General features: G+C 39.3%; 1 protein-coding gene and 1 non-coding gene across 21 annotated transcripts in view; both read right to left on the reverse strand.

The window, feature by feature from the left end:
* Positions 1-14,437, reverse strand: part of SMYD3 (SET and MYND domain containing 3) — a 745,976-nt gene that overhangs the window by 698,833 nt on the left and 32,706 nt on the right. The gene's annotated exons all lie outside the window — the stretch shown is intronic.
* Positions 12,291-12,417, reverse strand: LOC147356794 (small nucleolar RNA SNORA18). Its single transcript, XR_015143871.1, has one exon. It is a non-coding gene; the product is annotated as a small nucleolar RNA SNORA18 (small nucleolar RNA).

Genomic DNA, 14,437 nt, shown 5'->3' on the forward strand with positions numbered 1-14,437 from the left:
TCACAAACCTGGGAAGTGATGCACCTGTAGGAACTCGACACTGCCATCACTCTGAAGATGACCAAAATATGACGGCATCTACTTTTGGAATTGTGTCAAATACCCTGCTAAGAACTCTTGCTCTGGCATAGGGATTCAGTGCTGATACTAAAATATAAATTAATGGAAGAAGTTCTAGAGTTTGAAAGAGATACTGGAAGGACATCTATCACTAAAACATTGGGAATCAATGTATCATTCCTCTATTTAGGCCAAGAGATGCACAATGTTTGACACTAGAGTTTTTATACAATGAAGAATGGCTTCTCTTTACCTTGACAAGAAACACCCAACATGCCTTTTAAAAAAATTTATACCTTATTAAAATCACTCTTTTGATATACAATTCTATAATTTTTCAAAAATGCATAGACAGAAAAGTTCTATCATTCCCCAAATTCTCTTGGGGTGCTTCTTTGTACTTAATCCCTCTCTCCATCCCTTACCCCTGCCACACGGCTTGTTGGGACACTGTGCTACCACACACTGCCATGGTCCACAACCACAGTCATCTGCCTTTGCTCACTAAGTCACTACACATGGCAGCCTTTCCATCCTAAACCCAGTACCCACTAGCCCATTCAGTACCTCCACAGTCCATCACTAGAGCAGAAGGGAACTTGTGGAATCCTGGTATGACAAGTATAAAACATGCCATGAAGAACCAGGAGTACGGTCACATTTGGCCAGTCTCTTTGGCCACCCACTGGAGTGGCCTCTGCTGTTGGCCATCTGCTCTCCACTGTCACCACCTCCGTTATCAAACACACCTCCCAAAACAGGTGAAGTCTTACCAACTACTTCTTTAATCTGGGTCTTTTTCCTCTTCCCACAATTTCCCTTGGTGGAAAAAGCCCTAAATATTGTAAATTTCGCTACCTCATAGTCTAGACGTGGTTGTTAGGATATCAAAAGAAGCTAAAGGACAGATGCAAGCTGTTATATATAGGATGGATAAAAAGCAAGGTCCTACTGCATAGCATAGGGAACTACATTCAATATCCTGTGATAAACCATAAAAGAAAGAATGTGAAAAAGGATACATATATGTGTAACTGAATCACATATTCTTTGCTGTACAGAAGAAATTGACATTGTAAACCAACTATACTTCAATAACATGTTTAAAAATAAATTGAAATTTTTTTTTAAAAAAAGAAGCTAAAGGAATTCATAAAAATGGCTGATCCAAGGAGGGAGAATATACTAGACAAACCTAAAACAGTCTGTTGCACCAGAGAAAAAGAGTGTTTAAAAAATATGGAGGCAGATCAAAAATACAAGAGCCAGATTTAAGGGGCTCTTTTAGTCAAATCTTTTATAACTTAAACATCTAAGCAAAAAGAACAATGATGGATTGTAACTCACTGAATAAAATCAGCTTTTTATTTTTTTGAACCTATCATACTGTTATCAACAGATAATAAGTAATTAAGAAGGGGGGGCTCTTCCTTTGAAGAGAATAAACATTCATAAATATGGAGGGAGTAAAAGGAATCATGTTGATGTATGGCAAAACCAATACAATATTGTAAAGTAATTAGCCTCTAATTAAAATAAATAAGTTTAGATTTGAATAAATAAATAAAAATAAAAATCGTTATTTTACAACCATCACAGTAAATTTTGGTTCAGGCAAGAACCAATCATAAAGAGATGCTAAACATATGCAGAAAAAAAAAAAAAGATGAGGATTAGATGTTTCCATGGTCTCAAAGTATCTTCCCCACAAACTGGCTTACAAGTTACAAAGGGGAAAATCGTAACTACTTAACCTAGGCAGTACCTTGACCAGGTGATCAAAATTTTATCAGTGAGGAGCACATGGACATTGTGTGCCTCCTGACATGAGACGGGGAGAACACATCGTTTATGTCGCCCTCTGGCTAGGGGTGAATAACCCAAGTCTCACCATGAGGAAACACCAGACAAACCCTGTTTTAGCAATGTACTATTCCAAAATAGTATTCCAAAATATTAACATCATAAAAATATTAATGTCATAAGACTAAGAAAGGCTGAGGAATATTCCAGGTTAAAGAAAACTACCAAGCAATAACAAACACAAGCAATTCTAGCCTGGATCTTGAATGGGAAGGGGAAAAACACACAAAGGACATTATTAGAACAATTGAAAAAATTGGCAATATGGACTAAAGATACAAGTATTGTGTGAATGTTAAGTTTTCTTGATTTTATTGAGTATACAGTGGTGATATAAGAGAATATTGCTGTTCTTCAGAAAGACACAATAAAGTGTTAAGTAAAAGAGACATTATGTATGCAGCATACTCTCAAAAAGTAGTGTGTGCCTGTGTGTGTGTGTGTGTGTGTGTGTGAGTGTGAGTATAGACAGAGGAAAAAACAAATATGATAAACCTAATCTGGTCCCATCACTTCATGGGAAATAGATGGGGAAACAGTGGAAACAGTGTCAGACTTTATTTTGGGGGGCTCCAAAATCACTACAGATGGTGACTGCAGCCATGAAATTAAAAGATGCTTACTCCTTGGAAGGAAAGTTATGACCAGCCTAGATAGCATATTCAAAAGCAGAGACATTACTTTGCCAATAAAGGTCCGTCTAGTCAAGGCTATGGTTTTTCCTGTGGTCATGTAAGGATGTGAGAGTTGGACTGTGAAGAAAGCTGAGTGCCGAAGAACTGATGCTTTTAAACTGTGGTGTTGGAGAAGACGCCTGAGAGTCCCTTGGACTGCAAGGAGATCCAACCAGTTCATTCTAAAGGAGATCAGCCCTGGGTGTTCTTTGGAAGGACTGATGCTAAAGCTGAAACTCTAGTACTTTGGCCACCTCATGCGAAGAGTTGACTCATTGGAAAAGACTCTGATGCTGGAAGGGGTTGGGGGCAGGAGGAGAAGGGGACGACAGAGGATGAGATGGCTGGGTGGCATCACTGACTCGATGGACGTGAGTCTGACTGAACTCTGGGAGATGGTGATGGACAGGGAGGCCTGGCGTGCTGCGATTCATGGGGTCGCAAAGAGTCGGACACGACTGAGCAACTGAACTAAACTGAATGTAGCAAAAAGTTAAAATTTGCTGAATTTGGATAACAGACATGTGAGTCTTCTGTACTATTTCTTCGCTCTTCTATAATATTAAAATTATTCCAAAATAAAGCTTTTTAAGTGGTTTAACCAATTTAAAAACATATTTAAAACTAAGAATGCATTCACACTTTGTCTTTCATTTCAGCCATAATTAGCAAACTAATAAAATATACCTTCCGATGGAAAAGATCTTTGTATCTGTGATAAAAAGCATAGATAAATATTTTATGAGAGGATTAAAGCTTCAGCTAGCATAAGGATAATGCACTGGAGCTCAGCTTATTGTTTCACTTGGATTTCATTTGGGGCTCATCAGGGATCCCCTGAGTAAGATTAAAACACTTTATCTCTTATCTATAAATAGATCATTACATTTGGATATAAAAGAAGTTCCATAAAAATGGAGGAAGACAGCTCATAAAGTCAACTAGGTTAAGAACTGCACAGGCACCAAATTTGGCTCTTAATCTCATTAACCTTTAAAAGCTAGTTAGCAGGAAGCCCAATTCAAATATAGAAAGTGGAAAACATTCAGACCTATCTTGGGAAATAGAAGCTTAAGTTGTTACTTATGAAGTCTTATGCTATGGATGATTCTATAAAAATATGTAAGCATTGAACTAAAATGCCTGATTTTTGTTTTCCAATGATTTTGATGCTCTTTAAGTAATAATAATAAAAAAAAAAAACATGGGAAGAATATAAACTAAAGATTAATGACCCAGCACAAGCCACAGGAGCCTCACAAAAACACACACACCACACCTCTACAAACCCACTCATCTAACACTCAAACAGAAGTGCCATGTGTAATTACAAGAATCAGAGGCTTTCAACCATATGAAAAAGAGCTCAGAACAGTGACAGGCAACCCTTTCTGCAATTTAATGAGTGGATACTCCTCCACAATTGAAGCATGTTTTCTTTTGTCTTTAAATTTGTAATCAAAGTAATATATAGCATATGGTTAAAAAAATCAAGGAGGACCAAGGGTTCCGTTCTCCTGTTCCTAAAGGCAATCATATTTAACCATTTCATTTTAGGGGTTTTCCTGCAGTTACTCTTAATTTTCTAAATAATTCACTTTTACCAATATTTCTTCATTTATCACCTCAGAGAAGGCAATGGCACCCCACTCCAGTACTCTTGCCTGGAATATTCCATGGACGGAGGAGCCTGGTAGGCTGCAGTCCATGGGGTCGCTAAAGTCGGACACGACTGAGCGACTTCACTTTCACTTTTCACTTTCATGCATTGGGGAAGGAAATGGCAACCCACTCCAGTGTTCTGGCCTGGAGAATCCCAGGGACAGGAGAGCCTGGTGGGCTGCCATCTATGGGGTCGTACAGAGTCGGACACGACTGAAGCGACTTAGCAGCAGCAGCTTAATTTATCACCTACAGGTATCTATGAGATACATCTGATAGGACTGATGCTTTAGTTAACTTACACTTGCCATAAACACCCTCTCTATTCCTCTCAATGTATATCACTAATTTTAGTTCGTTACTTTTTAGATATACTACCAATTTCTTTTTTGTTCTATCAAATACAAAATACTTTGATGACTCCTTCACAAAACAAGACTATCAGAACCTGTACCCATTCTTCTACATCTCCTTCCAACTTCCCTCAGCTCTGCTTTATTCTTGTCCTACATTGTTAAGATTTAAAATTCACATTCCAGGGACTTCCTTGGCTAAGTGGCTGGACTCCATGCTTCCGATGCAGGGGCCCTGGGTTCTATCCTTGGTCAGAGAATTAGATTCTGCATAAAGGAAACTAAGACCTGGTGCAGCCAAATAAATACATATTTTTTTAAATAAAATAAAATTCACATTCCATTATATAGCCATAATTTTATGTGTCTTTCATGCATTGTCCATAGCAGTGGTTCTTAAACTGCAATGTGAATCAGAATCACCTGGAGAACATGTTAAAACACAAGACTTGGACTTCACCTGGTGAGTTTCTGATTCTACAGATCTGAGATGTGGCCTGAATCTTTGCAGTTCAAGTTCCCAGGGATGCTTCTGGTCCAGGGACTCAACTCTGAAGACCACTGGTCTAAAGGATGACTCTAAAGGTAAAAACCAATAAAGGACATTGCTCAACAACAGGTCAAATGGCACGTTAAGATTACACTTCTCTCACTGTATCTCACTGTGCACACTGTTCACTGAGTCCATAGTAGACAAGACATGAGCTAAGAAGAAGCTGGAAGAAAATTCGAGGAGCCATAGGAATTGCAGACATGTTTATTCTCTCCGGGCTGGCACAACAGCTGTAGCAGCAGCCATAATATAACCTAACACAAAACACCCACAAGGGCTTTCCTGGCGGAGCTTACATATGCTTACAGAACAAAAAGCTGCCCGTGGCCAAGCGAGTACCTCATGACGTGCGTGCACAGCGCTATAAGTGATCTCAGCTGTTACGTAATCATTTACAAAACGTGGGGCAAGGGAAGCTGACCATGCCATGTTGGCTGATTTGCTCTTTCCCTACACATTTTGTTCTCTATGCTTATAAGGTCATGACCCTTTTGCTACTAGAAAAAGAATGCTCCGAATGCCACAATACAATACCCTTTCTGGCTATGACCAGTTGCTCCAAAGCGTACCAAGTTTTAATTTGATTGATATTTAGATCAGAATTTATTGCACTATTTCCCCCTTTGAAATTTGTTTTATGTTTTTTGTGCACTTTTTACTCACCCTATCTATAGCTTAGATTAGAAAACAAATTCTCTTCTAATTTGAACCAAATGCATATTATAAGCATTATAAGCTCCGAATGCCACAATACAATACCCTTTCTGGCTATGACCAGTTGCTCCAAAGCATACCAAGTTTTAATTTGATTGATATTTAGATCAGAATCTATTGCACTATTTCCCCCTTTGAAATTTGTTTTATGTTTTTTGTGCACTTTTTACTCACCCTATCTATAGCTTAGATTAGAAAACAAATTCTCTTCTAATTTGAACCAAATGCATATTATAAGCAGTCATCCTGACATTTCACTGCCCTACAGGTAGTCTCCTGGAGCTGAGGATAGAGGTAGGAACTGGAGACATGTTTTAAGAGACAGTCAGTCAATTCTAAAGGAAATCAACCTGAATATTCATTGGAAGGACTGATGCTGAAGCTGAAGCTCCAATACTTTGACCACCTGATGCAAAGAGCTGACTCACTGGAACAGACCCTTATGCTGGGAAAGATTTAGGGCAGGAGGAGAAGAGGGCAACATTGGATGAGATGGTTGGATAGCATCACCAACTCAATAGACATGAGTTTGAACAAACTCTAGGATAGTGAAGGACAGGGAAGCCTGGCGAACTGAAGTCCATGGGGTTGCAAAGAGTGGGACACAACTTAGCATATGAACAACAAATCTGTCTCAGGCTTATAAATTTGGGTGTAAACTTGGTAATAGATGTTTCTCAGGCTTCCCCAATGGCTCAGCAGCCAAGAATCCGCCTGCAATGCAGGAGACACAGGAGTCGTGGGTTCAGGTTCAATCCCTGGGTTGGGAAGATCCCCTGGAGGATGGCATGGCAACCCACCTCAGTGTTCATGCCTGGGAAATCCCATGGACAGCAGAGCTGGCAGGCTACAATCCACGTGGTTGCAAAGAGTCGGACATGACTGAGCACACATACACACATAAACTTAGTAATAGATTATCTCAGGCTCACCTTTGGTATCACAAAATGACAAAGAACACTTGCAGACTGAATATAAAAATTTACTTATTATTGACTCCCACCTGTCCTTAACCCAAAAGGAGAAGAAAGTGAGATTCCTGGTAAGAAGGAATGACCCACAATCTCACTAAGCAGTAACGTGAATGTACGTGAAGTCGCTCAGTTGTGTTCGACTCTTTTCGACCCCATGGACTGTAGCCTACCAGGCTCCTCTGTCCATGGGATTTTCCGGGCAATAGTACTGGAGTGGATTACCATTTCCTTCTGCAAGGGATCTTCCCAAGCCAGGGATCAAACCCGGGTCTCCCACATTGTAGACAGACGCTTTACCATCTGAGCCACCTAAAACCTATACAAAAGGGAGGAAAGCAGGCCACCATCTCAGCAACCTGTCAGTCACCTATGACACTGACTCCTTGAGCCTCTTCTGGTCAGATGAGAAACAGCTCTTCTACACAGTGAGGAGGTCTTAGCAGCAGGTGAGCAAATTCCCAGGTGCTCCAAAAAAATCCTCAGAATTTCCAGCTGCCAACAAGGGTGTTCAAAAGCTTCCCTCTCTATCCCCAACACCAACATACACACTCATCTAAAGTTCAAACTAACACTTAGAAAATCAAAAGCAAACTGCTCACAATTTTAGAACCACAGATTTTAATTTGGCCGGTCACTTGGTGGTCATCTTAAGGGAGGCGCATGATATCATATCTAAAAGTCAAGGAAAATGAAGACCTAGAAGGACTGCCTCTACTACAGAAGATATCGAAATGCATGAGACTGAACAAAGTTCCCTAAGAAAAATGTTCAGAAAGACAAGAAGACCCAGATTGTACCTGAGGAACTCCATTTTTCAAGGGCAGGCAGAAGAGGCAGAATCAACAAATGAGACTAAGAAGTAGATAATGAGATAATCGGGAAACCAAGAAAGTGTGGTATTACATACAAGTCAAGAGACTTAGGTATTTTAAGAATAAGGGAGACATTAGCCATCGGGGAAATGCAAATTAAAACCACAAGGAAATACACTTCTAACCCACCGTGATGGCTACAACCAAAACACAGACTACAGATGTTGGCAAGGATGTGGAGAAATGAGAACCCTCCACATGTGTTGGTAAGCCACATGGGGCAACAGTCTGGCAGTTCCTCAAATGATTAAACATACATGATTCAGAAATTAAACACACATAAAAAAAAAAAAAACACATATTCCTACACAGGAATATAGTCCTACATATATTCCTAAGAAAAATGATAATGTCCACACAAAAATTTACATTGTGAATGTTCACAGCAACATTATTTATATATTATAGCCAACAGGTTGGAACAATGTCCATCAATAGATAAATGGCTAATCAAAATGAAATATATACATACAATAGAGTATTATTCAGCCAAAGAAAGGAACAAAGTTAAGATATGCAACCACATGGATGAACCCTGAAAACATTATACCTAAGTGAAAGAAGCCAGTCATAAAAGGCCACGTATTATATGATTCCACTTACATGAAATATCTAGCAGAGGCAAATTCATAGAAACAGGAATTAGATTCAAGGTTACCAGGGGCTGGGGAAGAAAGAGGAGAGTTACTACATAATGGTTACAGAGCTTCAGTCCAATATAACTGAAGCAGTATTGGAAATAAATAAATTATGGTATTTTAGCTACATCTCAATTTTTTAAAAAAGGAAAGAACAGGGGACTTCTCTGGTGGCACAGTGGATAGGAGTCCACCTGCCAATGCAGGGGAAACGGGTTCGATCCCTGGTCCAGGAGGATGCCACATGCCACCTGGCAACTGAGTCCATGCACTGCCACTACTGAAGCCCCTGCACCTAGAGCCTGTGCTCCACAAGAGAAGCCACCGTAATAGGGAGCCAGCGCACCAGAGAGGAGCCCCCACTCCCCACAACCAAAGCCTGTGCGCCACAAGAGAAGCCACCGTAATAGGGAGCCAGCGCACCAGAGAGGAGCCCCCACTCCCCACAACTGAAGAGAGCCCACACACAGCAACGAAGACCAGGGCGACCAAAATAAATAAATTACATAGAAAAGGAAAGAACAAAGAAGGCATGGGCAATTGCTCCTGTATGCGGCAATCCTCCTGCCCACGACAACTATAAACTCTGGGAAAAATATTAAAAAATCAACTACCAAAGGCACTGGAGAGCTACCAAAAGCAGAGAGAAAATCACAGGAGAAGACAAAAGTGTGGGTAGAGAGGGAGTCGGGGGTTATACTTGGAAGAAGGGAATAGTCCTTCTCCAGGTTGGGTGGTTGGTTTGAATGACCTTTATTCTGAAGGCAGGTCCCAGTTTATGCTATGCGGGACAGCTAAAATTAAGATAAAAAAGTCACAGACTTAAATTACTGGCTTGAAAAACCAGAGTTTGGGGCATCTAAAACAGCTAGCAAATGAAGGGAAGAAACGAAAAAGGAGAGACTCAAAGAGAAGAGCACATGTCCCCCAGTTTCTAAGTATGAAATCTACCAAAATTTTTGGCTGACACTAAAAAATTACACACGGATAGGGCAAGATGCCAGAGAAGGCAATGGCAACCCACTCCAGTGTTCTTGCCTGGAGAATCCCAGGGACGGGGGAGCCTGGTGGGCCGCCGTCTATGGGGTCGCACAGAGTCGGACACGACTCAAGCGACTTAGCAGCAGCAGCAGGGCAAGATGCGGGCTTCTCAGGTGGTACTAGTGGTAAAGAACCCACCTGCCAAAGTAGGAGATGCAAGAGACGCAGGCTCAATCCCTGGGTCAGGAAGATCTCCTGGAAAAGGAAATAGCAACTCTCTCCAGTATTCTTGCCTGGGAAAAACCATGACAGAAGAGCCTCATGGGCTACAGTTCATGGGGTGGCAAAGAGTTGGACATCACTGAGCAACTGAGCAGAGCAAGATGCAAGCAGCTAAAATAAAGCTAACAGAAATGAACAGAGATTTCAGCTGCTGCCCACTGCAGAGGAGAGAGTCTAGAGTTTAACTACTGTAACTAGGATCAAAGCCATAAAGGTTTCAGAGCCCTAAACACAGTGAGATGGTATGTGAAGCCTTAGGAGATGACACTGCCCAGGGCCCTCACTTATATAATAAGTTTGAAAGGGCTTCATGTTACAATCTATAATCAGATGATAATGGCCTGCTAGGAAGAGAAAGGTATTAAGAGGGACTAGAAGCCAATTCCACAATACCACAGGAAGTTAGTCAAGTCTACTCAGGCAGAAAGGAGTGCTAGCATGCATGACACATATCCGACATTTCTGATCTAAGAGATCAAAATCATGATTTTTGTACACCCAATAAAGCTAATACAGAGGCCTGTATACCATGGACTCGCTCTTCGTTGATGATATAACCACTTCTATGTGTTTTAATGCTCCCTGCTTCTGCTCTAAGATGAATAACCAAGTCTGGGCCAGAACAAAAAGAACTGTTTTAGGTTTACTTCTCCAAAACCCAACTGTAGTACATGTAGTTTAGTCAGGCCATTTTTTCCCTTAAAACACATACACACACACAGCGTATGTGTGTACACTTAGGTAGATACAGCTGCACAGAAATAAACAAGCTTGTGTTTGTGTGTGTATGTGTGCATGTGTGTTTGTTTAGACAATGTTGGCTGCTGTGCAAATAAAGAGAAACGTTCAAATTCAAGTTACACACTGAAGGAACAGTTGACAATATTTATTGTTTAATTGAATGGAGAAAATGAAACAGTTCTATTTAAAGATTTCCCATGTTTTCTTACAGCTTGATTATTACTAAAGGGACAAATAAGAGTTTCTTGTCAATCTGGTCTCCTCTTCTTAAGCTTTTCCATTCCCTTAATTAGCATGTATCTTAATGCTTTAGTTAATCCTTTTACACTGCTTAGGTTCTGGTAATAAGGAAAATCAGTACACTAAGTCTAACTTGCTTTATATCTTGGAGACTACTTTAGTAGTCTGGGTCTAGAATATATTCATAGTAAATCTGATTTATTATGGTACTATTTATTTTTTATACCTATTTTTTTAAACTAAAGAAAGTATCTTGGCTCCTTATTACTTTTGTTGATGGGTATTCTGTTCATCTCAGGGAAGAAAAATCTTTTATGACTAGCTCTATAAATCACTACTCCAGGCTTATTTCAGAACCATTTTTCTAAAAACATTGTTTTACAACTTCACTTGCTTTTGGCTCAGGACATTACTTTGTAATAGGTCTTGTAAGGTTCAAGAAACATTTTTCTGTACTAAAATAGCAGATAGACACTACGGACTGAAAGCCCAAGACCCATTTATGACTTACATGACTGGGGAGTTTGGGAAGCTGGACACAAATGGCTCAGTCCCTTCAGAGTTCTTTCCTGGGGTAACACATCCATGTCATAAACTGCAGAGAGGCAGGTCCTGCCCCTCAGGGGAAAGCCTGGGGTCATTCAGTGATGCCAAGAGACTAAGTGGGCCTCTGTTGCCTAATCCTGTGGAAGCCAACTGTTGCCATACACCAAAGTCATTTTTTCCCAATGGTCTATCACTAAGGCTGAGGTTTTGATATTCAAAACAAAACAAAAAAATCTGTAGGGCCATCAAACTCAGTATACCATAGGCCTACCAAAAGTTCCCAAGATTTATTTGTAACCTACTCCTAAAAAAAAAAAAAAGTGAAAGTGTCAGTTGCTCAACTGTGTCCTTTGCAACCCCATGGACTGTAACCCGCCAGGCTCCTCTGTCCATGGGATTCTCCAGGAATGAATACTGCAGTGGGTTGCTGTGCCCTCTTCCAGGGGATCTTTCCAACCCAGGGATCAAACCCAGGTGTCCTGCAATGCAGGCAGATTCTTTACCATTTGAACCACCAGGGAAGCCCAACCTAATTCTATATATGCTTAATCACTTTTAACACCTAAATAAAGTGAAATAAAATACAAAATATTCTAATTCTATATCAGGGCACTTTCAGCTTTTTTTTTTTTTTTTGCACAAAGTGTAAAGGGTTTTTTAATTATGCATAACACATGCCAAATTTTTATTTAAGCCAATAAATTTTTAAAGAATTGCACATGTTCTGATCTTTCTACTGCTTCACCTTAGTTCCTCCAAAGTCATAATCTTCAAGATAAGACAGCCCTTTCAAAAAGAAGTTTTGCTCAATCCACAGCTGTCACGTCAATCAGCACAAAATTCTTTCATCTCTTTGATCTCCAGTGGAATACAGACACACTTCAAAATTTCCCACCTAAGGAAAAAGATTGTAATCTTTGGGATCCAATTTCCTGAAGCAATTTACTTTAGGACCATGGTTAGGGTCAGGAGATAGATCTGCTAGTTCTGAATCTGACACTCTTTAAAAATATATTAAATTCAAATCATATTCACTCCTAAGCTATCACACCTTAGAACAGTACAGATTGTTGGGATATGCCCATATCTAAGATTTTAAAAGTTTGCCTATTACGTTTTTCATAGTTTATTTGGCAGCTCTGTCTTATAATTCTTTCCCACTGACCTAACAGTTGTATGAGTAAAGGAAACCACACAGTTACTCTACGAAGCATTTCCAACAATGTAGGTTTACAGATAAAGCCCCATCAGGACAGACCTCAAGGGGCACTTTCAGCTTTTAAACTTTGCAGTCTGTAGTTTTCCTCCACAGACAAGACAGACATACATTTTACACAGTTCTTACAGAAATTCGGCTTGACTAGTCTTTTTAAAAACTAATATTAAATAATTATTAACAGCAAAACTTAATTCTACATATAGGATTATAAAATGTAGGCACTAGGCTTTTTCTTCTCTAATATGTACAGAGGATTCCAACATCTAAAGCACAAGTCAACAACTCTTAGAGGTTAATGGAGAAAAGAAGGTAGACAGGAAGAGGTGGGGGGAGGAAGCGAGTCTGCAGGTCATTCTCCCCCTTCCTTTCTTCCACCCTCTTTCTAAGAAGGTACAGTTTTATGAGGCAATTCAGGTAGAAAGAAAACAGCCCTATGATAACCTTAAGGTGTTGCCTTTGGTACTTTTGGCAAAGATGGTCAAATCCTCAACTACAACCTCCTGGTGATTTATGGGATGATTAAAGTTCTTACTGTGAATTTGTACTTAAATTGATTTTATTCATGCTCAAAAGTTGTAAGTTATCTACTTTTCACTTTGCTATTCCATGACAAGTAACACTGATACAGAAAGATAATACTAGTATATGATCCTAAAGCTATTTTTAATACCTTTACCAATAAATTAATAATGGGTACATGGTAACAAACATTGGCATTTTACTCTGTAATTACTCATGTGCTGCACATAGTGTACCCTACACCTTAAAAATACCTTGCTAATTCTAACGAAGCACTTCCTGTGAACTCCATTCCTCTAAGCACTGTACATATACCATTATTATCTCTGTTCTACAAATAAGGAAACTGAAACTCAGGAGGTTAAATAACTTGCCCAATGTCACAACATTAGAAAGTGTCAGATTTATGTCCATAGCTCATGTTCAACTGGTGCTTCTCAGACTCTGAGACACACACAAATCACCCGAACACTTTGATTAAGCTGGCTAAGGGCTGGGTCTGACATTTTACATTTCCAAAAGGCACCAACGCTGCTGGTCCACAGACCACACTTTTAGTAATAAATTCTAGATCACTTCACTCTGCTACCCAACTATATACTAGAAGAGGATGATATTTAACTTAGGATCCAGTGACCTAAGCAAAAAGGCATTTATATCCTAACTTTAAGTACTTAATCAAGGTGTTGTTTTCAGTCTATGTGAAGAGTTTCAATTTACAATGAAGTTCTAGACCCAACTAAAATACACTTGATTTGGGCAATGTCTTTTTTTCTATTCTTAGGACGAAAGCCTATTTCTCCTATTCCCATGCAAATATACAGAAGAAAAACAACTTTTTTTTTTTGATTAGGGGGAGTGGGGAGGTAGACAAGCTTTTACAACTTGGCATTTGACTGAACATTACACATAAAAGCAGACACATCATTAAGACACAAAGCTCTTGACTACTCAATTCTCAAATATGCCACAAAAAGCTTCAAAGACAGCTTGTCTCTGGATTTCTCCTGCTCAGCAACTTTTTAAAGGTGGGATTACAAAAAGACATTGTTCCAATTAGTCATGTTTGTCTACTAAAAACAACACGCTTCAAGTCCTTACACTTAAAGACACCTCTGACACGAACTGAAATAGACTTACTTGTTTGAAACTAGACCAACATTAAAATATGGTTAATTCCTAATATACTTAAACCTCATTTCTCTTTCTCAAAATCAAGCCATTTCTAAAAATTATCTTGTCTCTCTTGAGGACTACCCAGGGTTTTCCATGTTCATGCACTCTATTTTTCCTCTTTATGTAATATTTGAATAAATATAATCAAGGAACTTATTAGACTTTGAAATTAAAATCTGGTCTAGAACTTTCTCCAACAGGTACCTTTATTTGGCAAAACTAATACAATTATGTAAAGTTTAAAAAAAAAAAAGAGTACTGAAAAAAAAAAGTGCTGCCTTTTAAAATCATCTTTCAACATAAATATATTCTAATGTTCTTTTTGAAACGTAGAGAAACTACTTGAAAAAATGGGTAGAAGGGACTATTT

The sequence above is a fragment of the Bos grunniens genome, chromosome 16 (assembly GCF_055505025.1).
Source record: "Bos grunniens cultivar Pamir isolate PY7600 chromosome 16, Bosgru_T2T1.0, whole genome shotgun sequence".
Classification (NCBI taxonomy): Eukaryota; Metazoa; Chordata; class Mammalia; order Artiodactyla; family Bovidae; genus Bos; species Bos grunniens.